Below are 12,639 nucleotides of genomic sequence, written 5' to 3'. Positions count from 1 at the left end.
ATAACTTCTAACACATTAAAAACTGTCTTACAGCATTGCAAAAACATTGTATTTCATAAGGCATAAGCATCTTTCAGTTTGGCAAGATTTGCACTGAATATTGAATGAAGCAGCTTTCTCTAATAGAGAGACAAGCTTTTGAGCAGATTTGGGCTAGATTTCACTTCATTTGAACAGAAGCACTATTTCAACATTACTGGACTCAGAAAACCTGTAAACTGACAATCTTGATCATTGATGTCCTAACATAAGTTTTTGTGCATATAACTTCTAACACATTAAAATCTGTCTTACAGCATTGCAAAAACATTGTATTTCATAAGGCATAAGCATCTTTCAGTTTGGCAAGATTTGCACTGAACATTGAATGAAGCAGCTCTATCTCACAAAGAGAGAAGCTTTTGAGCAGATTTGGGCTAGATTTCACTTCATTTGAACAGAAGCACTATTTCAACATTACTGGACTCAGAAACCTGTAAACTGACAATCTTGAGCATTGAAGTCCTAACATAAGTTTTTGTGCATATAACTTCTAACACATTAAAAACTGTCTTACAGCATTGCAAAAACATTGTATTTCATAAGGCATAAGCATCTTTCAATTTGGCAAGATTTGCACTGAATATTGAATGAAGCAGCTTTCTCTAATAGAGAGACAAGCTTTTGAGCAGATTTGGGCTAGATTTCACTTCATTTGAACAGAAGCACTATTTTAACATTTCTGGACTCAGAAAACCTGTAAACTGACAATCTTGATCATTGATGTCCTAACTTAAGTTTTTGTGCATATAACTTCTAACACATTAAAAACTGTCTTACAGCATTGCAGAAAACATTTTATTTCATAAGACATAAGCATCTTTCAGTTTGGCAAGATTTGCACTGAACATTGAATGATGCAGCTCTATCTCACAAAGAGAGAAGCTTTTTAAGCAGATTTGGGCTAGATTTCACTTCATTTGAACAGAAGCACTATTTCAACATTACTGGACTAAGAAACCTGTAAACTGACAATCTTGAGCATTGAAGTCCTAAAATAAGTTTTTGTGCATATAACTTCTAACACATTAAAAACTGTCTTACAGCATTGCAGAAAACATTTTATTTCATAAGACATAAGCATCTGTCAGTTTGGCTAGATTTGCACTGAACATTGAATGAAGCACCTCTATCTCACAGAGAGAGAAGCTTCTTAGCAGATTTGGGCTAGATTTCACTTCATTTGAAAAGAAGCACTATTTCAACATTACTGGACTCAGAAAGCTGTAACCTGACAATCTTGAGCATTGAAGTCCTAACATTAGTTTTTGTGCATATAACTTCTAACACATTAAAAACTGTCTTACAGCATTGCAGAAAACATTTTATTTCATAAGACATAAGCATCTGTCAGTTTGGCTAGATTTGCACTGAACATTGAATGAAGCAGCTCTATTTCATAGAGAGAGATGCTTTTTAGCAGATTTGGGCAATATTTCACTTCATTTGAACCGAAGCACTATTTCAACATTACTGGACTCAGAAAACCTGTAAACTGACAATCTTGATCATTGACGTCCTAACATAAGTTTTTGTGCATATAACTTCTAACACATTAAAAACTGTCTTACAGCATTGCAAAAACGTTGTATTTCATAAGGCATAAGCATTTTCAGTTTGGCAAGATTTGCACTGAATATTGAATGAAGTATCTTTCTCTAATAGAGAGACAAGCTTTTGAGCAGATTTGGGCTAGATTTCACTTCATTTGAACAGAAGCACTATTTCAACATTACTGGACTCAGAAACCTGTAAACTGACAATCTTGAGCATTGAAGTCCTAACATAAGTTTTTGTGCATATAACTTCTAACACATTAAAAACTGTCTTACAGCATTGCAAAACATTGTATTTCATAAGGCATAAGCATCTTTCAGTTTGGCAAGTTTTGCACTGAATATTAAATGAAGCAGCTTTCTCTAATAGAGAGACCGAATATTGAGCAGATTTGGGCTAGATCTCACTTCATTTGAAAAGAAGCACTATTTCAACATTACTGGACTCAGAAAGCTGTAACCTGACAATCTTGAGCATTGAAGTCCTAACATTAGTTTTTGTGCATATAACTTCTAACACATTAAAAACTGTCTTACAGCATTGCAGAAAACATTTTATTTCATAAGACATAAGCATCTGTCAGTTTGGCTAGATTTGCACTGAACATTGAATGAAGCAGCTCTATCTCACAAAGAGAGAAGCTTTTTAGCAGATTTGGGCTAGATTTCACTTCATTTGAACAGAAGCACTATTTCAACATTACTGGACTCAGAGAGCTGTAAACTGACAATCTTGAGCATTGAAGTCCTAACATAAGTTTTTGTGCATATAACTTCTAACACATTAAAAACTGTCTTACAGCATTGCAAAAACATTGTATTTCATAAGGCATAAGCATCTTTCAATTTGGCAAGATTTGCACTGAATATTGAATGAAGCAGCTTTCTCTAATAGAGAGACAAGCTTTTGAGCAGATTTGGGCTAGATTTCACTTCATTTGAACAGAAGCACTATTTCAACATTACTGGACTCAGAAAACCTGTAAACTGACAATCTTGAGCATTGAAGTCCTAACATAAGTTTTTGTGCATATAACTTCTAACACATTAAAAACTGTCTTACAGCATTGCAGAAAACATTTTATTTCATAAGACATAAAGCATCTTTCAGTTTGGCTAGATTTGCACTGAATATTGAATGAAAGCAGCTCTATCTCACAGAGAGAGAAATTTTTTAGCAGATTTGGGCTAGATTTCACTTCATTTGAACAGAAGCACTATTTCAACATTACTGGACTCAGAAACCTGTAAACTGACAATCTTGAGCATTGAAGTCCTAACATACGTTTTTGTGCATATAACTTCTAACACATTAAAAACTGTCTTACAGCATTGCAAAAACATTGTATTTCATAAGGCATAAGCATCTTTCAGTTTGGCAAGATTTGCACTGAATATTGAAAGAAGCAGCTTTCTCTAATAGAGAGACAAGCTTTTGAGCAGATTTGGGCTAGATTTCACTTCATTTGAACAGAAGCACTATTTCAACATTACTGGACTCAGAAAACCTGTAAACTGACAATCTTGATCATTGATGTCCTAACATAAGTTTTTGTGCATATAACTTCTAACACATTAAAATCTGTCTTACAGCATTGCAAAAACATTGTATTTCATAAGGCATAAGCATCTTTCAGTTTGGCAAGATTTGCACTGAACATTTAATGAAGCAGCTCTATCTCACAAAGAGAGAAGCTTTTGAGCAGATTTGGGCTAGATTTCACTTCATTTGAACAGAAGCACTATTTCAACATTACTGGACTCAGAAACCTGTAAACTGACAATCTTGAGCATTGAAGTCCTAACATAAGTTTTTGTGCATATAACTTCTAACACATTAAAAACTGTCTTACAGCATTGCAAAAACATTGTATTTCATAAGGCATAAGCATCTTTCAATTTGGCAAGATTTGCACTGAATATTGAATGAAGCAGCTTTCTCTAATAGAGAGACAAGCTTTTGAGCAGATTTGGGCTAGATTTCACTTCATTTGAACAGAAGCACTATTTTAACATTTCTGGACTCAGAAAACCTGTAAACTGACAATCTTGATCATTGATGTCCTAACTTAAGTTTTTGTGCATATAACTTCTAACACATTAAAAACTGTCTTACAGCATTGCAGAAAACATTTTATTTCATAAGACATAAGCATCTTTCAGTTTGGCAAGATTTGCACTGAACATTGAATGATGCAGCTCTATCTCACAAAGAGAGAAGCTTTTTAAGCAGATTTGGGCTAGATTTCACTTCATTTGAACAGAAGCACTATTTCAACATTACTGGACTAAGAAACCTGTAAACTGACAATCTTGAGCATTGAAGTCCTAAAATAAGTTTTTGTGCATATAACTTCTAACACATTAAAAACTGTCTTACAGCATTGCAGAAAACATTTTATTTCATAAGACATAAGCATCTGTCAGTTTGGCTAGATTTGCACTGAACATTGAATGAAGCACCTCTATCTCACAGAGAGAGAAGCTTCTTAGCAGATTTGGGCTAGATTTCACTTCATTTGAAAAGAAGCACTATTTCAACATTACTGGACTCAGAAAGCTGTAACCTGACAATCTTGAGCATTGAAGTCCTAACATTAGTTTTTGTGCATATAACTTCTAACACATTAAAAACTGTCTTACAGCATTATAAAAACATTGTATTTCATAAGGCATAAGCATCTTTCAGTTTGGCAAGATTTGCACTGAATATTGAATGAAGCAGCTTTCTCTAATAGAGAGACAAGCTTTTGAGCAGATTTGGGCTAGATTTCACTTCATTTGAACAGAAGCACTATTTCAACATTACTGGACTCAGAAAACCTGTAAACTGACAATCTTGAGCATTGAAGTCCTAACATTAGTTTTTGTGCATATAACTTCTAACACATTAAAAACTGTCTTACAGCATTGCAGAAAACATTTTATTTCATAAGACATAAAGCATCTTTCAGTTTGGCTAGATTTGCACTGAATATTGAATGAAAGCAGCTCTATCTCACAGAGAGAAATTTTTTAGCAGATTTGGGCTAGATTTCACTTCATTTGAACAGAAGCACTATTTCAACATTACTGGACTCAGAAACCTGTAAACTGACAATCTTGAGCATTGAAGTCCTAACATACGTTTTTGTGCATATAACTTCTAACACATTAAAAACTGTCTTACAGCATTGCAAAAACATTGTATTTCATAAGGCATAAGCATCTTTCAGTTTGGCAAGATTTGCACTGAATATTGAATGAAGCAGCTTTCTCTAATAGAGAGACAAGCTTTTGAGCAGATTTGGGCTAGATTTCACTTCATTTGAACAGAAGCACTATTTCAACATTACTGGACTCAGAAAACCTGTAAACTGACAATCTTGATCATTGATGTCCTAACATAAGTTTTTGTGCATATAACTTCTAACACATTAAAATCTGTCTTACAGCATTGCAAAAACATTGTATTTCATAAGGCATAAGCATCTTTCAGTTTGGCAAGATTTGCACTGAACATTGAATGAAGCAGCTCTATCTCACAAAGAGAGAAGCTTTTGAGCAGATTTGGGCTAGATTTCACTTCATTTGAACAGAAGCACTATTTCAACATTACTGGACTCAGAAACCTGTAAACTGACAATCTTGAGCATTGAAGTCCTAACATAAGTTTTTGTGCATATAACTTCTAACACATTAAAAACTGTCTTACAGCATTGCAAAAACATTGTATTTCATAAGGCATAAGCATCTTTCAATTTGGCAAGATTTGCACTGAATATTGAATGAAGCAGCTTTCTCTAATAGAGAGACAAGCTTTTGAGCAGATTTGGGCTAGATTTCACTTCATTTGAACAGAAGCACTATTTTAACATTTCTGGACTCAGAAAACCTGTAAACTGACAATCTTGATCATTGATGTCCTAACTTAAGTTTTTGTGCATATAACTTCTAACACATTAAAAACTGTCTTACAGCATTGCAGAAAACATTTTATTTCATAAGACATAAGCATCTTTCAGTTTGGCAAGATTTGCACTGAACATTGAATGATGCAGCTCTATCTCACAAAGAGAGAAGCTTTTTAACCAGATTTGGGCTAGATTTCACTTCATTTGAACAGAAGCACTATTTCAACATTACTGGACTAAGAAACCTGTAAACTGACAATCTTGAGCATTGAAGTCCTAAAATAAGTTTTTGTGCATATAACTTCTAACACATTAAAAACTGTCTTACAGCATTGCAGAAAACATTTTATTTCATAAGACATAAGCATCTGTCAGTTTGGCTAGATTTGCACTGAACATTGAATGAAGCACCTCTATCTCACAGAGAGAGAAGCTTCTTAGCAGATTTGGGCTAGATTTCACTTCATTTGAAAAGAAGCACTATTTCAACATTACTGGACTCAGAAAGCTGTAACCTGACAATCTTGAGCATTGAAGTCCTAACATTAGTTTTTGTGCATATAACTTCTAACACATTAAAAACTGTCTTACAGCATTGCAGAAAACATTTTATTTCATAAGACATAAGCATCTGTCAGTTTGGCTAGATTTGCACTGAACATTGAATGAAGCAGCTCTATTTCATAGAGAGAGATGCTTTTTAGCAGATTTGGGCAATATTTCACTTCATTTGAACCGAAGCACTATTTCAACATTACTGGACTCAGAAAACCTGTAAACTGACAATCTTGATCATTGACGTCCTAACATAAGTTTTTGTGCATATAACTTCTAACACATTAAAAACTGTCTTACAGCATTGCAAAAACGTTGTATTTCATAAGGCATAAGCATTTTCAGTTTGGCAAGATTTGCACTGAATATTGAATGAAGTATCTTTCTCTAATAGAGAGACAAGCTTTTGAGCAGATTTGGGCTAGATTTCACTTCATTTGAACAGAAGCACTATTTCAACATTACTGGACTCAGAAACCTGTAAACTGACAATCTTGAGCATTGAAGTCCTAACATAAGTTTTTGTGCATATAACTTCTAACACATTAAAAACTGTCTTATAGCATTGCAAAACATTGTATTTCATAGGGCATAAGCATCTTTCAGTTTGGCAAGTTTTGCACTGAATATTAAATGAAGCAGCTTTCTCTAATAGAGAGACCGAATATTGAGCAGATTTGGGCTAGATCTCACTTCATTTGAAAAGAAGCACTATTTCAACATTACTGGACTCAGAAAGCTGTAACCTGACAATCTTGAGCATTGAAGTCCTAACATTAGTTTTTGTGCATATAACTTCTAACACATTAAAAACTGTCTTACAGCATTGCAGAAAACATTTTATTTCATAAGACATAAGCATCTGTCAGTTTGGCTAGATTTGCACTGAACATTGAATGAAGCAGCTCTATCTCACAAAGAGAGAAGCTTTTTAGCAGATTTGGGCTAGATTTCACTTCATTTGAACAGAAGCACTATTTCAACATTACTGGACTCAGAGAGCTGTAAACTGACAATCTTGAGCATTGAAGTCCTAACATAAGTTTTTGTGCATATAACTTCTAACACATTAAAAACTGTCTTACAGCATTGCAAAAACATTGTATTTCATAAGGCATAAGCATCTTTCAATTTGGCAAGATTTGCACTGAATATTGAATGAAGCAGCTTTCTCTAATAGAGAGACAAGCTTTTGAGCAGATTTGGGCTAGATTTCACTTCATTTGAACAGAAGCACTATTTCAACATTACTGGACTCAGAAAACCTGTAAACTGACAATCTTGAGCATTGAAGTCCTAACATAAGTTTTTGTGCATATAACTTCTAACACATTAAAAACTGTCTTACAGCATTGCAGAAAACATTTTATTTCATAAGACATAAAGCATCTTTCAGTTTGGCTAGATTTGCACTGAATATTGAATGAAAGCAGCTCTATCTCACAGAGAGAGAAATTTTTTAGCAGATTTGGGCTAGATTTCACTTCATTTGAACAGAAGCACTATTTCAACATTACTGGACTCAGAAACCTGTAAACTGACAATCTTGAGCATTGAAGTCCTAACATACGTTTTTGTGCATATAACTTCTAACACATTAAAAACTGTCTTACAGCATTGCAAAAACATTGTATTTCATAAGGCATAAGCATCTTTCAGTTTGGCAAGATTTGCACTGAATATTGAAAGAAGCAGCTTTCTCTAATAGAGAGACAAGCTTTTGAGCAGATTTGGGCTAGATTTCACTTCATTTGAACAGAAGCACTATTTCAACATTACTGGACTCAGAAAACCTGTAAACTGACAATCTTGATCATTGATGTCCTAACATAAGTTGTTGTGCATATAACTTCTAACACATTAAAATCTGTCTTACAGCATTGCAAAAACATTGTATTTCATAAGGCATAAGCATCTTTCAGTTTGGCAAGATTTGCACTGAACATTTAATGAAGCAGCTCTATCTCACAAAGAGAGAAGCTTTTGAGCAGATTTGGGCTAGATTTCACTTCATTTGAACAGAAGCACTATTTCAACATTACTGGACTCAGAAACCTGTAAACTGACAATCTTGAGCATTGAAGTCCTAACATAAGTTTTTGTGCATATAACTTCTAACACATTAAAAACTGTCTTACAGCATTGCAAAAACATTGTATTTCATAAGGCATAAGCATCTTTCAATTTGGCAAGATTTGCACTGAATATTGAATGAAGCAGCTTTCTCTAATAGAGAGACAAGCTTTTGAGCAGATTTGGGCTAGATTTCACTTCATTTGAACAGAAGCACTATTTTAACATTTCTGGACTCAGAAAACCTGTAAACTGACAATCTTGATCATTGATGTCCTAACTTAAGTTTTTGTGCATATAACTTCTAACACATTAAAAACTGTCTTACAGCATTGCAGAAAACATTTTATTTCATAAGACATAAGCATCTTTCAGTTTGGCAAGATTTGCACTGAACATTGAATGATGCAGCTCTATCTCACAAAGAGAGAAGCTTTTTAAGCAGATTTGGGCTAGATTTCACTTCATTTGAACAGAAGCACTATTTCAACATTACTGGACTAAGAAACCTGTAAACTGACAATCTTGAGCATTGAAGTCCTAAAATAAGTTTTTGTGCATATAACTTCTAACACATTAAAAACTGTCTTACAGCATTGCAGAAAACATTTTATTTCATAAGACATAAGCATCTGTCAGTTTGGCTAGATTTGCACTGAACATTGAATGAAGCACCTCTATCTCACAGAGAGAGAAGCTTCTTAGCAGATTTGGGCTAGATTTCACTTCATTTGAAAAGAAGCACTATTTCAACATTACTGGACTCAGAAAGCTGTAACCTGACAATCTTGAGCATTGAAGTCCTAACATTAGTTTTTGTGCATATAACTTCTAACACATTAAAAACTGTCTTACAGCATTATAAAAACATTGTATTTCATAAGGCATAAGCATCTTTCAGTTTGGCAAGATTTGCACTGAATATTGAATGAAGCAGCTTTCTCTAATAGAGAGACAAGCTTTTGAGCAGATTTGGGCTAGATTTCACTTCATTTGAACAGAAGCACTATTTCAACATTACTGGACTCAGAAAACCTGTAAACTGACAATCTTGAGCATTGAAGTCCTAACATAAGTTTTTGTGCATATAACTTCTAACACATTAAAAACTGTCTTACAGCATTGCAGAAAACCATTTTATTTCATAAGGCATAAGCATCTTTCAGTTTGGCAAGATTTGCACTGAACATTGAATGAAGCAGCTCTATCTCACAAAGAGAGAAGCTTTTTAGCAGATTTGGGCTAGATTTCACTTCATTTGAACAGAAGCACTATTTCAACATTACTGGACTCAGAGAGCTGTAACCTGACAATCTTGAGCATTGAAGTCCTAACATTAGTTTTTGTGCATATAACTTCTAACACATTAAAAACTGTCTTACAGCATTATAAAAACATTGTATTTCATAAGGCATAAGCATCTTTCAGTTTGGCAAGATTTGCACTGAATATTGAATGAAGCAGCTTTCTCTAATAGAGAGACAAGCTTTTGAGCAGATTTGGGCTAGATTTCACTTCATTTGAACAGAAGCACTATTTCAACATTACTGGACTCAGAAAACCTGTAAACTGACAATCTTGAGCATTGAAGTCCTAACATAAGTTTTTGTGCATATAACTTCTAACACATTAAAAACTGTCTTACAGCATTGCAGAAAACATTTTATTTCATAAGACATAAAGCATCTTTCAGTTTGGCTAGATTTGCACTGAATATTGAATGAAAGCAGCTCTATCTCACAGAGAGAGAAATTTTTTAGCAGATTTGGGCTAGATTTCACTTCATTTGAACAGAAGCACTATTTCAACATTACTGGACTCAGAAACCTGTAAACTGACAATCTTGAGCATTGAAGTCCTAACATACGTTTTTGTGCATATAACTTCTAACACATTAAAAACTGTCTTACAGAATTGCAAAAACATTGTATTTCATAAGGCATAAGCATCTTTCAGTTTGGCAAGATTTGCACTGAATATTGAATGAAGCAGCTTTCTCTAATAGAGAGACAAGCTTTTGAGCAGATTTGGGCTAGATTTCACTTCATTTGAACAGAAGCACTATTTCAACATTACTGGACTCAGAAAACCTGTAAACTGACAATCTTGATCATTGATGTCCTAACATAAGTTTTTGTGCATATAACTTCTAACACATTAAAATCTGTCTTACAGCATTGCAAAAACATTGTATTTCATAAAGCATAAGCATCTTTCAGTTTGGCAAGATTTGCACTAAACATTGAATGAAGCAGCTCTATCTCACAAAGAGAGAAGCTTTTGAGCAGATTTGGGCTAGATTTCACTTCATTTGAACAGAAGCACTATTTCAACATTACTGGACTCAGAAACCTGTAAACTGACAATCTTGAGCATTGAAGTCCTAACATAAGTTTTTGTGCATATAACTTCTAACACATTAAAAACTGTCTTACAGCATTGCAAAAACATTGTATTTCATAAGGCATAAGCATCTTTCAATTTGGCAAGATTTGCACTGAATATTGAATGAAGCAGCTTTCTCTAATAGAGAGACAAGCTTTTGAGCAGATTTGGGCTAGATTTCACTTCATTTGAACAGAAGCACTATTTTAACATTTCTGGACTCAGAAAACCTGTAAACTGACAATCTTGATCATTGATGTCCTAACTTAAGTTTTTGTGCATATAACTTCTAACACATTAAAAACTGTCTTACAGCATTGCAGAAAACATTTTATTTCATAAGACATAAGCATTTTTCAGTTTGGCAAGATTTGCACTGAACATTGAATGATGCAGCTCTATCTCACAAAGAGAGAAGCTTTTTAAGCAGATTTGGGCTAGATTTCACTTCATTTGAACAGAAGCACTATTTCAACATTACTGGACTAAGAAACCTGTAAACTGACAATCTTGAGCATTGAAGTCCTAAAATAAGTTTTTGTGCATATAACTTCTAACACATTAAAAACTGTCTTACAGCATTGCAGAAAACATTTTATTTCATAAGACATAAGCATCTGTCAGTTTGGCTAGATTTGCACTGAACATTGAATGAAGCACCTCTATCTCACAGAGAGAGAAGCTTCTTAGCAGATTTGGGCTAGATTTCACTTCATTTGAAAAGAAGCACTATTTCAACATTACTGGACTCAGAAAGCTGTAACCTGACAATCTTGAGCATTGAAGTCCTAACATTAGTTTTTGTGCATATAACTTCTAACACATTAAAAACTGTCTTACAGCATTATAAAAACATTGTATTTCATAAGGCATAAGCATCTTTCAGTTTGGCAAGATTTGCACTGAATATTGAATGAAAGCAGCTTTCTCTAATAGAGAGACAAGCTTTTGAGCAGATTTGGGCTAGATTTCACTTCATTTGAATAGAAGCACTATTTCAACATTACTGGACTCAGAAAGCTGTAACCTGACAATCTTGAGCATTGAAGTCCTAACATTAGTTTTTGTGCATATAACTTCTAACACATTAAAAACTGTCTTACATCATTGCAGAAAACATTTTATTTCATAAGACATAAGCATCTTTCAGTTTGGCAAGATTTGCACTGAACATTGAATGAAGCAGCTCTATCTCAGAAAGAGAGAAGCTTTTTAGCAGATTTGGGCTAGATTTCACTTCATTTGAACAGAAGCACTATTTCAACATTACAGGTCTCAGAAACCTGTAAACTGACAATCTTGAGCATTGAAGCTCTAACATTAGTTTTTGTGCATATAACTTCTAACACATTAAAAACTGTCTTACAGCATTGCAGAAAACATTTTATTTCATAAGACATAAGCATCTGTCAGTTTGGCTAGATTTGCACTGAACATTGAATGAAGCACCTCTATCTCACAGAGAGAGAAGCTTCTTAGCAGATTTGGGCTAGATTTCACTTCATTTGAACAGAAGCACTATTTCAACATTACTGGTCTCAGAAACCTGTAAACTGACAATCTTGAGCATTGAAGCTCTAACATTAGTTTTTGTGCAATATAACTTCTAACACATTAAAAACTGTCTTACAGCATTGCAGAAAACATTTTATTTCATAAGACATAAGCATCTTTCAGTTTGGCAAGATTTCCACTGAACATTGAATGAAGCAGCTCTATCTCACAGAGAGAGAAGCTTTTTAGCAGATTTGGGCTAGATTTCTCTTAATTTGAATAGAAGCACTATTTCAACATTACTGGTCTCAGAAACCTGTAAACTGACAATCTTGAGCATTGAAGTCCTAACATAAGTTTTTGTGCATATAACTTCTAACACATTAAAAACTGTCTTACAGCATTGCAAAAACATTGTATTTCATAAGGCATAAGCATCTTTCAGTTTGGCAAGATTTGCCCTGAATATTGAATGAAGCAGCTTTCTCTAATATAGAGACAAGCTTTTGAGCAGATTTGGGCTAGATTTCACTTCATTTGAACAGAAGCACTATTTTAACATTACTGGTCTCAGAAACCGTTAATCTGACAATCTTGAGCATTGAAGCTCTAACATTAGTTTTTGTGCAATATAACTTCTAACA

The sequence above is a fragment of the Carassius carassius genome, chromosome 42 (genome assembly GCF_963082965.1).
Source record: "Carassius carassius chromosome 42, fCarCar2.1, whole genome shotgun sequence".
Classification (NCBI taxonomy): Eukaryota; Metazoa; Chordata; class Actinopteri; order Cypriniformes; family Cyprinidae; genus Carassius; species Carassius carassius.
The sequence above is the reverse complement of the archived record's forward strand: the minus strand, read 5'-3'. Positions refer to the sequence as shown.